At 35.0% G+C, this 11927-nt stretch overlaps 1 protein-coding gene across 1 annotated transcript in view; it reads left to right on the forward strand.

Annotated features, from left to right (window-relative positions):
• LOC107662530 (splicing factor, suppressor of white-apricot homolog) overlaps positions 1-11927 on the forward strand; it is a 100233-nt gene that overhangs the window by 71343 nt on the left and 16963 nt on the right. The gene's annotated exons all lie outside the window — the stretch shown is intronic.

The following is an 11927-nucleotide window of genomic DNA, read 5'->3' on the forward strand; positions in this document are numbered from 1 at the left end:
GGTTCAGCTCCACATTAATGAGGCCAATGAAGCGTGAAATCAGAAGAAGCAGCCAGTGGATGCAGGACTGCTTCCTCTGGGCTTTTACCTGAGTCTCTCGCTCACATGTACACAACACTAGTCGTACGTTCCTAACCAAATCCATTATGAATGTCCCTTCTGCTTCTTATTCTTGGACACCCAATTACTTGCGCTGGACGCCTTATTTAGTTTCCAACTTATTCCTTTACTTTACTCTAAGACCTGATTTAAGATGCACCTTCCAATAGCTTACGGCGGTTCTGTCATTCACCCTCGGGAAAGAAACAAAGATAGTTTGGCTACCCAGGCAAGATGCAAAAAAAGTGATGTGCGCAAAAAAACTTTCTCTTGCATCTAATTCGTTTTTGTCCTAACTAGCTCTGTACATGACGTCTGACAGGATATTTCGGAATTATTCAAAAATCATATTTTTTGCCCAAATCTGTTTGAATCTATGTAGGTTTTTTGCAATCTAATCAGGAAATAAAACCACTTAAAATGTCTTTTTTATTTTGTAGAAATTTAAATTACGATTAAAATCAGGCTTTTGTTGAGGGACCTTAGTCTCAGTCATTATTTTAGTATTTTTTCAGGGTTTTTTTGTCATTTAAACATTCGCTAATTTGCCCTTTTAGTAAACTATTTGTTGATCACTTCCAGCTCATTGTGAAATCTCGTTGGTCCAAATACTGCTCCTCACAACTGTAACGTTAAACATGTAGTTTATTCTGATTGGCTGCCTGTGATTGAGTCTCGTCTTGTGCAGTAGTTTCACGTTGAGTGTAAATAGATGAATTGTTTGTTGCTGGGAACTTTGCATCGCTCTTGTTCAGACTTGTTGTAATGGTGTTCCTGTCTAAATGCTTGAAACCCAAGAGCTGTGAAGTCCTAAAGGCCTGATTTATGTTTATGCATGCTTATTTGCCGGCCTGTAAATATGGATGCGTCCTGCCTTTATCTGCTGACTGGACTCTGTTGAACCCACTTTAAGGCTTCACGGCTTCAAGGATTTTTGCTGCGTCTTCAATGCAAATCGGTGCGATCGGTCATCGCTCATGACTGCTGTATCATTCTTTGCATTGCCTTGCCATTATCTTTTTCCGGTGACTCGGTAGTGCTAATGATTTCAGTCAATTTAAGCTTAATGCCAGCTGTGATCTTTGATGTAGCCGATTGCCAGCATTGATCTTAGCTTCCCTTGCCTTTTTTTTTTTTTAGAAGTAGTGATGCACCAAAGTGAAAAGCTGAAACAGAAAATTCTAGGCACAAGGATGCCAAGATGGCGTCCTTCTAGTCAGACATGCTTTTTCTCTGTCCTTGATAGACGTGGAGTTTGCAGCTGGAAATTACGTCCCAGCTTTTCTTTTTTTTTCTTTTTTTTTCTTTTATTTAATACGAAGATACCCCTTACATCTTAATGGTATTTTCCATCAGGAAGATGGAACTTGCTCGTGAGTCCGTGATGGAGCCCCCTTGCCTGGCCGATTTCCCTAGTCTGACTGAAACACCCCAAAAAACTGATTCTCCGGCTAAAAAAAGGAATCGAGTCGGTGCGAAACCTGATTCCGAGAACACTTCGGAAGTGCTTGAAGCTATCCATGCACTTGGCTTGAAACTCGATCAAACGCATTTAAAGGTTTCAGCGATTGAGAAAACTACTGAGCTCACTTCGGCCAAGGTGGACAGTTTAGCAACTTCTGTGCAACAGCTCATCGTCGAAGTTAACTCTCACGACGAACGGTTATCCCTGATTGAGAAAGAAATGCAAGCTCTAAAGGCTGAAAACGCGACTTTGAAGTCTAATATAGCAGAGGCTCAACGTTACACTCGACGATGGTCCCTCAAATTGACCAGATTGATCGGGTGGTGGACGTAGCTCATCGTCTTGGTCGTAAATCAACACCACCAAATGCTATTCTTAAGCGACCCATTGTCATTCTCTTCTCGATGCGCCGTTACCGTGATGAGATTTGGAGGGCAGCCAAAAACTCCAGATTTTTACTGGACAACGCGCTAAACGTGCTAGTTTTCACTAAATGTTTACTGCCTGCTGCATCTCTGGGTTCTCATTTAACCTAGTAAATTTCAGCTTCAAGACATTAGGTCTTGAAGCTTGGTAATTTGTGAATTAAACAATTTTATTCTTTTTTGTTGTTGTTCAGATTCTAGTTCTTTTTCGGAATGGACTTTAAGTTTAATTCTTTGAGCATAGCATCACTGAATGTAAGGGGCGTTCGAGAAATTACGAAGCTAAAGGCTTTATTTCTTTTTTTAAAACGGACTGATGCTGACATTATTTTTTTGTCAAGAGACACATTCTACGGACTTGGATGAAAAATTTTGGAAATCTCAGTGGGGAAAATCAATTTTTTTCAGTCACGGCACTTCGCACTCAGCAGGAGTTATGGTTTTGATGAACAGATTTAAAGGAGACGTTCTGAACTTTAAGTGCGAGAACAGAAGATGGGTTATTCTAACTGAAATTAGACAATACTACATTTATACTTTGTAATATTTATGGTCATAATTCCAATTCATTGAATAAGTCCTTATTTGCAAAGGTTTCTGATATTATTCAATGCAAATTTGATGCATTCCAAGCTTCATATGTTATATTTTCAGGCGATTTTAATGAATGCGTGGATAATTTGAGTGATAGACATCCTCCTCGTTCTTCTCAACGTGACGCACAATCAAACTTAGCTTCTCTATGTGCCAACTTATCACTTACTGATACTTGCCGATTCTACAACCCTGGGATATCAGAATATACATGGTCTAACAAAGACAAATCTTTGCAATCTAGAATTGACATGTTCTTTATTTCTACCTCTGCTTTGCAATATGTCAAGGAAATTGTTCATAATTATGCCCCTTTAACTGACCATAAGCTTATTTCTTTAACGCTTACAGGGCGAAATGGCTTGAAGAGGGTGAAAAAAAATACAAGTTATTTTTTCGCACTTGAGAAAAGAAATTTTAAAAGAAATGCTTTAACTGCTTTAAACATTAATGGGAATCATTGTATGGATCCAAAACAAATTTCTGACTTTGTTTACTCTTTTTATAAAGAACTATATAATTCCAAATTTGATCTATATAATTGTGAAGAGTTCATTCAAATAGTCCATCAACATATTCCTATTATTGATAAAGAATTTCATGACTTCTGTGAATCCAATATAACTTCTTCTGAGATCAAAGATGCCCTGATTAGAATGAAAAAAGGGAAAGCACCAGGTATAGATGGGTTGACAGTAGAATTTTACTTACATTTTTGGGAACTGATCGAAATTCCTCTTTATAATATGTATAATGAATGTATTAACAGTGGCGAAATGACTACTACTATGAAACAAGGTATCATTTCGTTAATTGCCAAACCGGATAAAGATTCACACTTGATAGAAAATTGGAGACCAATCTCTCTTCTAACAATTGATTATAAATTAATTACTTTAGTATTTGCTAATAGATTACGAGAAGGTTTAAATAAAATGATTAGTGAATACCAATCAGGTTTTTTAAAAGGTCGACACATAACTAACAATATTAGACTTGTGCTTGACCTTTTGGATTATGCTGAGAATGTTGATGAAGGAGCCGTTATTTTCTTTGTGGACTTTTATAAAGCGTTCGATACAATTGAACATGAATTCTTATTTAAAACTATAACGCTTTTTGGATTCGGAAATACATTCTTGAATGTAGTTAAAATGTTTTACAAGGATATTAATAGTTCTGTAATACTTAACACTTCCACCTCTAAAAGATTTAACATTAACCGTGGAGTACGTCAAGGTTGTCCAATTTCCCCCTTTTTATTTTTGTTGGTAGTTGAATTATTATCTATTGGGATTGTTAATAATGAACAAATTCAAGGTCTCCAAATTTTTGGTAATGAGATTAAAATATCACAATTGGCGGATGACACAACCTTATTTTTAAAGAGCTTATCTTTTATTCCCAATGCTGTCTCCTTCATCAGTATTTTCTCTAAGGCTTCTGGCATAACTCTAAATTTATCCAAATGTGAAATCCTCCCTTTACACAATTTAAATGATAAAGTTATTAATAATATTCCAGTGAAACCCTCTGTCAAATACCTAGGAATTCTTGTAACAAAGGATGTTACAGAAAGACAAAACTTAAATTTCTCCTCTAGACAAAAGCGTTATTAAACTGTTGGTTACAACGTGATCTCTCGGTTTATTTCTATTTTCATTAATAAAAAAAAATAAAATAAATTCTAGGCACACTGGGTTGAAAATTGAAAATGATCATTTTAAGTTAGCCTTTGTTTGAAAAAACAATGTCAATTATTTTAATAGTTTTTAAATATCTATGGGTGTCTTAACAGTTGGATTGTCATTAGAGTAATATGTAGGCTACAGCAAATATGTATAATTATATTTCTTTTATATTCATTACTTCAATTAATAAAATGTATATAATCAAATTAATCTAAATTAATTTTTAAAAGTATTTAATATTTAAAATATTTAATAAATTTCTAATAAAATATTTTATAACTGTACAAATGTTGTTGTTTTTTAATTCCTTTGTACCGTTCTTGTGTTGCATTTTTTAAGGGAGCATGTCCTGGTTGAAAATAGTGTTGTTTTTTTGTTTGTTTTTTTAAATAATGCTTTTAATTGCATTCTGCATTGTTATACTCCAATGCATTGTTTTATATATATATATATATATATATATACAAATTTTTTAAAACAAACGTTTTTTCAAAACCCCCTTTTCAAATTTGTTGCATTGGAATTATGTGAACTGAAACATTTTGTTTATTTTTTATTTTATCTTTGTATTATTTGAGAATATATTTTTTATTTTATTGTTTTAATATTATCCAGCTTATTCCAATTTCTTATTTTAATTAATACATTTTTTTCTTTGTCTTGTTCCTCATTCTTAATATATAATGAAACAGGAGCTTGAATTGAGGAAGAAAAAACATTTAATAATTTACATCAGTAAGTAGTATAATACTTAATGGAAAATAATGTTGATTAATTTAAAACAAATAAGCTATACAAGTAGTAAATAGATTATTTACTATTATGATTTATTATTATTATTATTATTATTATTATTCATTATTATTACTTTTAAGATAGTATGGTTGAAAATTAGTGGGTTTTTTTTGTTGTTTTTTTTGTTTTTTACTTTATTAGCACTTTTAACTGCGTTCTTTGTCATTTCTGATATACTCCATCCAGCTTTTTTTTTTTCTTAATTGAACACAAGAACACGTGTTTTCAGAACCCCCTTTACAAATGTGTCGTATCAGGATTATGGGAACTGGACAGTGAAGCATTCCACTGACTAGTCGATTTTGAAAATAGGTACGTGCTGCAAAATAGAAACAAGTTCTGTGCACCCCTAATTCCTTTCTAGATCTTTCCGCAGGTGAGAAAACAGCACAGCTGAGAGACACATTCAGAATACACAGAGCTCCCATTGTGTTTGCAGCTCCCACCAACCCAGATATACAGCCTTTAGCACTTTACTGATTGCTATGGCAACAAAAATCAGATCTAGCCAATTCAGCATGCATCAGGTCATGTTCCCTAGCTTTTACCAAACCAAGGATGTGCTACAATGTCTATAGATGCATTTAATAGCTGCGTTTTACAGAGAAAACTGCAGAGGCCAGGGTGGTCATACATTTTCGCCGTGTTGAACCAACAGCCGCCTCGTTCCATCACAGCCGGCCATGACTGCAGCCCTGTTTGTTCAATGAGAGTTTTCTGTTTCTTCTGGAGATAGCATAGAGTGCTTCTGGCAGAGCTCGTATTTGTAGTATTTCATCTCTTGTTTGCTGGAGAACATGAATGTGCCACAAGATCACAGAAAAAACGAGAGAGAAAATAAAATAGGCTTGATCTTCACTGCTGTCCCAGGGCTTAGTGAGATAGATTTGTTGTGACAGACAGGAGCGCTTTAAAGTGGAAATAAGACCCTGCTAATTGTTTGATGGTTAGCTACAACCTTTCGTCACGCTAAATGCTGTTTGGCAGGTCTCTCTCAGAAAAAGCCAAGTTTGAAACAGGAAATGTGGACAGTCACCTGTGCAGCCAGGTGGCGAAGCCCAGCAGAGTCTCTCTCTGCTTCCATCAGCAACTTCTTCCATATTGCCTCAATGGTTTTTAACTCTTTTGTTTGAATTATTCAGCTCATTGATTTGTTTCTTTTTTATTTTCTTTTTGTATTATTTATTGAGAATTCAAATATTTTTTTTATTGTTTTAGTTATCTTATCCAGCTTATTCCAATTTCTTATTTTTTTATTTTTACTTTTTATTTATTAATAATTTTCCACATTATTAATATATAATGAAACAGTAGCTTGATGTAAATCAGTAAGGAGGCAAGTATAATACTTCATGTAAAATAATGTTGATTAATTAGAAACAAATAAGCTATATAAATAATAAACATATTATTTTGAATTTAATAATTTACATCAGTAAGTAGGCAAGTATAATGCTTAATGGAAAATAATGTTGATTTATCAAAAATAAATAAGCTATATAAATAGTAAATTGATTATTTATTATTATGACATATTATTATTTTATTTTTAATTTATTATAATAAAAACTACTTTTATGTTTTTACCTTAGTCACTTTCTAATACGTTTAATTCTTCTCAGTTTCTGTGCTCCTACTGGCTCTTGAATTGAAAAATAAATAAATAAGTAATAATTTAATAAATTACATCATAACGTAAGCAAGTATAATACATAATGGAAATTAGATTAATTAAAAAAGTTGAAAAAATGGGCAAAGAACATCTGCCAAAGCGCAGTTTATGTGACTGTTTCTCAGTCTGTCCAAAGCTTTAGCTGGATGTAGTGAAAATGTGTATCTGAATCAATAAAAGCTGATACGGGGATACATTTGTCCAGTTTCAGCATTTTCTGCAATTGATTTCAATCATTAAGAGCAGCAAATTTGAGAGCGAAGTAGCCTAAGACACATTTATTGAATGCGGGATGGGAGATGGAATGAGATCAGGAAATTCAAACATGCATCTTATTTTGCTGTGACCACCATATTGTTGTGATGGAAGTCAATATTTATTCATGTTTGTTCATGATCATTGTGTTATTTTGTTCACGGCTTCAGACACGCTGTGAGTTGAAACACCGTTTTCTCCTGATGGCATTGGTTTTGTCAAATAGTCTACTGTGATTTTGCATCTGGTTGAGTGAAGTGATAGATAATGTTTTAGCGTCTGTACAGCTGAATTGAAATGACGGCCCACTTTTCGAAAATTGGAACTAGGATTCAATATTCAGGAACGTTGTTGTTGTTTTTTATTCTTTCCCCATTTTGGGTTAGTCCCTATACACAGTACTATTTTTTTAACCACAGAATTTAGACATAGAATGTTGTCCAGCAAAACACAATAAGAAATAATATAGAAAGCATTTCATGTATTATCTTATATCAGGGAAACTGAAACCCCCTGAAGTGTTAATATTTTATCCTTAAATCCAGCCTACAAATTAAATTTTCACTTTCTGCAGTTTGCTTTGTGCTGTAGTTCTAGATTTTTGTACTGTAGCTTAATATATATATTTTTCCACAGGCCTAAAAAATAAATATAACCAGTTATTGTCTTGGTAACAACAACAAAACAAGCCTACGTGTTCGAAACTGTCAAAAAAAAAAGTTTGGTTCTGTTTGTGCGCTGACAGTTGCTGTGTCCGCAATCTCTCACTTGTTTGCTTGTTTACAATTCGCTATATAGTGGATTCCATGTAGTGGCTGATATTCAAGGAAAAAATGGCAGTTCTCAAGGAATGCAATCGTTAGTCCACAAAACATTTTTGGAGTTTTTGGGCAACTGGAGTTTGAAGCTTCAAGCACTGCCGTCATGAAAGAATTATGATATTAACTTAAGCAATTCTGTGTTCAAGATCTAAAATGAGACTAAAGACAGAAGCTGTGAGTCCGCTTGCATCTTCAGAAAGAACATGGCAGGCCTCGGAAGACTTCTTTTGGGGAAAAAGGAGACAAAGAGAGCTCCTTTGTCAGTGTCTGCATTTTTTTCAGCGCTGCTGTTTGCAGTACAATAGAAATGCACCTTCTGTGAAACAAGAAAATCATTTTTTTCCTGCTTTTTTTTTTTGTGAGTATGTGTAGCCGGAGGGTTTGAAAATCGTAACAAAGTGAGCTTGTCATGTATCTCAAAAGAATCCTTTTATGTTATTTTATTTACTTCGTTCTGATTTATTTTAATTTATTTAATAAGTATATTACAATCAAATATACTGATTTTAATCAAATTAAAATCAATTCTTTAAAAATAAGTTAGCTGAGTTTAAATAATGGACTAAGAACATCTGCCAAAGTGCATTTTATATGCGACTATTTCTCAGTCTGTCCAAAGCTTTGGCAGGGTTTAGTGAATTTTTTTAATATAATTGTTATTTTTATAATCCTACTTCAACAGTTTCTGTGTAGTGTAGTCCAAAAACCAGTCTATTTGTCTTTCCCCTCAGACAAGAACAAAATACTCCAAATTAGCACTTTGGAAAAACTGCTAAATCAGTGCAGTGCTTTTCTGTGCTTCATTGCCATTGGATGTTCTGCCAATAGCAGTACAGCTTCTGGAGAGCCGGCTTGCCAACATATGGTCTGGAGTAAGTGTCCTCTGACCACTGTTCCGGTGTCAGACATTGGCATGTTTACTGGCAAAACCCAGCGGTCGATCGAGCACACCTCAAAACTGTATTGGATTTGTGCTTATGGATCTGTCTGTCCCTTTTATGTTATTTTATTTACTTCGTTCTGATTTATTTTAATTGTTTAATTTCATATTATTTAGAAAACAAGTATATTACAATCAAATATACTGATTTTAATCAAATTAAAATCAATTCTTTAAAAATAAGTTAGCTGAGTTTAAATAATGGACTAAGAACATCTGCCAAAGTGCATTTTATATGCGACTATTTCTCAGTCTGTCCAAAGCTTTGGCAGGATTTAGTGAATTTTTTTAATATAATTGTTATTTTTATAATCCTACTTCAACAGTTTCTGTGTAGTGTAGTCCAAAAACCAGTCTATTTGTCTTTCCCCTCAGACAAGAACAAAATACTCCAAATTAGCACTTTGGAAAAACTGCTAAATCAGTGCAGTGCTTTTCTGTGCTTCATTGCCATTGGATGTTCTGCCAATAGCAGTACAGCTTCTGGAGAGCCGGCTTGCCAACATATGGTCTGGAGTAAGTGTCCTCTGACCACTGTTCCGGTGTCAGACATTGGCATGTTTACTGGCAAAACCCAGCGGTCGATCGAGCACACCTCAAAACTGTATTGGATTTGTGCTTATGGATCTGTCTGTCACTATGAGACGGTATCAGGACAGCTTATCCTGTAGCCACTTTCTGTAGTGTCCGTGTGCATCCTCACACCTCTGTGCTCTTTTCCTTTAAACAAATAGTTTGCTCCGCAGTGTAATCCTCCACTTAACACCCACAGCCAAACGCCAGCTTAGCATTGATCTATGGGCTCCGACAGATTACAGTTTTAAAGAACGCTATTCTGACTAGAACCGACTAACCTTAATCACAGCTCTCCGGATTTAATCTGAAGTAAGTCTTAATGGGCTGTTGCCATGCAGCCGATTGAATTAATTGAAAATCTAGTTTAAATAACTGTGATTACTGTTGGACACTTGGCTTAGTGGTTCGCCATGTTGGTTTAAGTCTGAAATTATAATTTTTTTAAATAAAAATAACCATGGTTGCCACACAGCATTCTTAAAAAATAACTTTCTTGGTCTTTTTTTGTTTGTTTTGTTTTATTATGTGACGCTTTTGAGATGTCAACCTTTATTATAGGCCAGCGACTGATGAAAACAAGCTGTGACGGAATTAAAAAACAACCATCAAATAAAGGGCCTGTTTTCGGTTAAGGCAAATATTTTACTGGAGCCATCCTTTTTTTCCTGATCATGGTCACAAGACAGAATTAAAAAGGGGAATGGAATCGATAGACCCTGAGGAAATGAGGCGATCTGAAACTGTTGAGGCTCCCCGCCACTGTGCCTGTGCTCGCTCTAATTAGTTTATACATAAATCCATAGCAAAGATTTAAGAGCCAACTATAACTTTTATCCTGACCTAAATGGAATAAATTGGCTACGGATTAGCTCTCAGCGAAAAGAAGAATTTTTACCTCAACAAAGACCTTGTTCTCACTGGTGGACCATTTGTCACAAATCCTAAGTGTCATTCAGAAGACCGAAACAGCTTCGGAAAGCTTCTTCAGTTGCATTGTTGTGTAAACCCCTTTTTGGAATCTAAAGAGTGTAGTACAATATTTAAAATGTTTTTTTTTTCCAATAGAATGAAAGTGAATTGTGACCATGACTGTTTTTAAGGTAAGATTTCCAATGAGTAACAACATCAATTTCCATCTGTTCTTCATACAGGGACTTCAGAAGACTCTTCAGAAGAATATTGTGCAAGAGTCATATAGACTACTTTTACGATAATTTTGTGGTCCTTTTTTGGCCTTTGGTCCCCATCCACTTACATTGTATGAGAAAGAGCAGCTCAGGCATTCTGCTGAATAACTTTTTTTCACTGAAGAAAGAAAGTCACACAGCTTTGGAATGACATGAGTAAATGCCCATTTTTATATGAAATTTAATTTAATTTAATAGTGATGGTCTACTGCTTTTTAGTGTTTTTACTCACTGTCTCTCTCTTTTTCCCTCGGCCGCTCTTGTATGTTTTATCACAGGGCTCAAAGCATGCATGTGCAGATGATGTCAAAGAGAGGTTAGAAGAGGTTGCCTTAGTCCTTGGTGTGCTGGCATTTTAACACAGAGCTTTTACAGTTCTGACAGCAATATCTGAATGACTGCATTTGTGTTTGCATTTGTCAATGCTTTGTATTTGTTCATCTGAAAAACTGTATGTTGGCTGTGCAGACTTCAAAATGGCATATTTTTGGCATTTCCACCTTCTGGCTCACCGGCCGGGAAAATTTAGATGCATCTCAGGCTTTCACTCAGTATGTTGTCGAGATTTATTCTGGGTGCTAAATAAACAGTCGACGTGTAATCATTAAAGCCATATTTTTCACCTTGAGTGTACTCGGATTAATTAGGAAATGTTCTGGCCTGCTGAAAATCTTTGTGCCAGCTGGTCGTTTCGCCGTCTTTCGTTTGACGAATGCACTGTAAATTGTTCACAGTGGACTGCCGACTCTCCAGCGACCCTTGTGTCATCAGTCTTACATTGACTGCTTTATTACTATTGCTTTTACTTTAATCCTGTTTCTTAGTATTGACCTTTCATTATTAAGTGGAACACATAGTGGAGCTTACAGGATGCCTAATCATTGCCATTCTTTTTGAAGGAAAAGAATATCAGATGTGACAATATGGCCACCTTGTTGACCTTCACTTTTGATTTAGTGTTTTCACTTAGGACTGTGCCCATTGTTCAAGTGAACCGCAAACTGTCACAGTTTAAGAAAGAACAGTAACCAGAAGCCACTGCAGATCTCACAACAGCTGAAATAGAAATCAGGCCAGTTCCCACTTCCCTTATTCTTGTATTTCCTGTCCGTCTTTATTTTAAGATTCCAATTAACTTTATTTTCAGCATTGCTGAATTTTCTTTTTGAAGAGCAGGTTGTGTGCTTGGTGTGAATCTGTCGTTCCTATAGAGCAAGGGTTTTCAACCGTGTGTCCGTAATTTGAAGATATATAAAACAGAATTCTTCAGTAAATGTAATTAGGTTAATTAAATATATAAATCAACCAACAACATATTTTATGTGTCATTTATGAGTGTGTTTATCTTCAAATACCCCGCAAAAAAACAAAACAAAAAACAACAACAACAAAAAACTCCTGTGAATA

This window comes from Sinocyclocheilus anshuiensis, unplaced genomic scaffold (assembly GCF_001515605.1).
Source record: "Sinocyclocheilus anshuiensis isolate Anshui unplaced genomic scaffold, SAMN03320099.WGS_v1.1 scaffold457, whole genome shotgun sequence".
NCBI classification, from domain to species: domain Eukaryota; kingdom Metazoa; phylum Chordata; class Actinopteri; order Cypriniformes; family Cyprinidae; genus Sinocyclocheilus; species Sinocyclocheilus anshuiensis.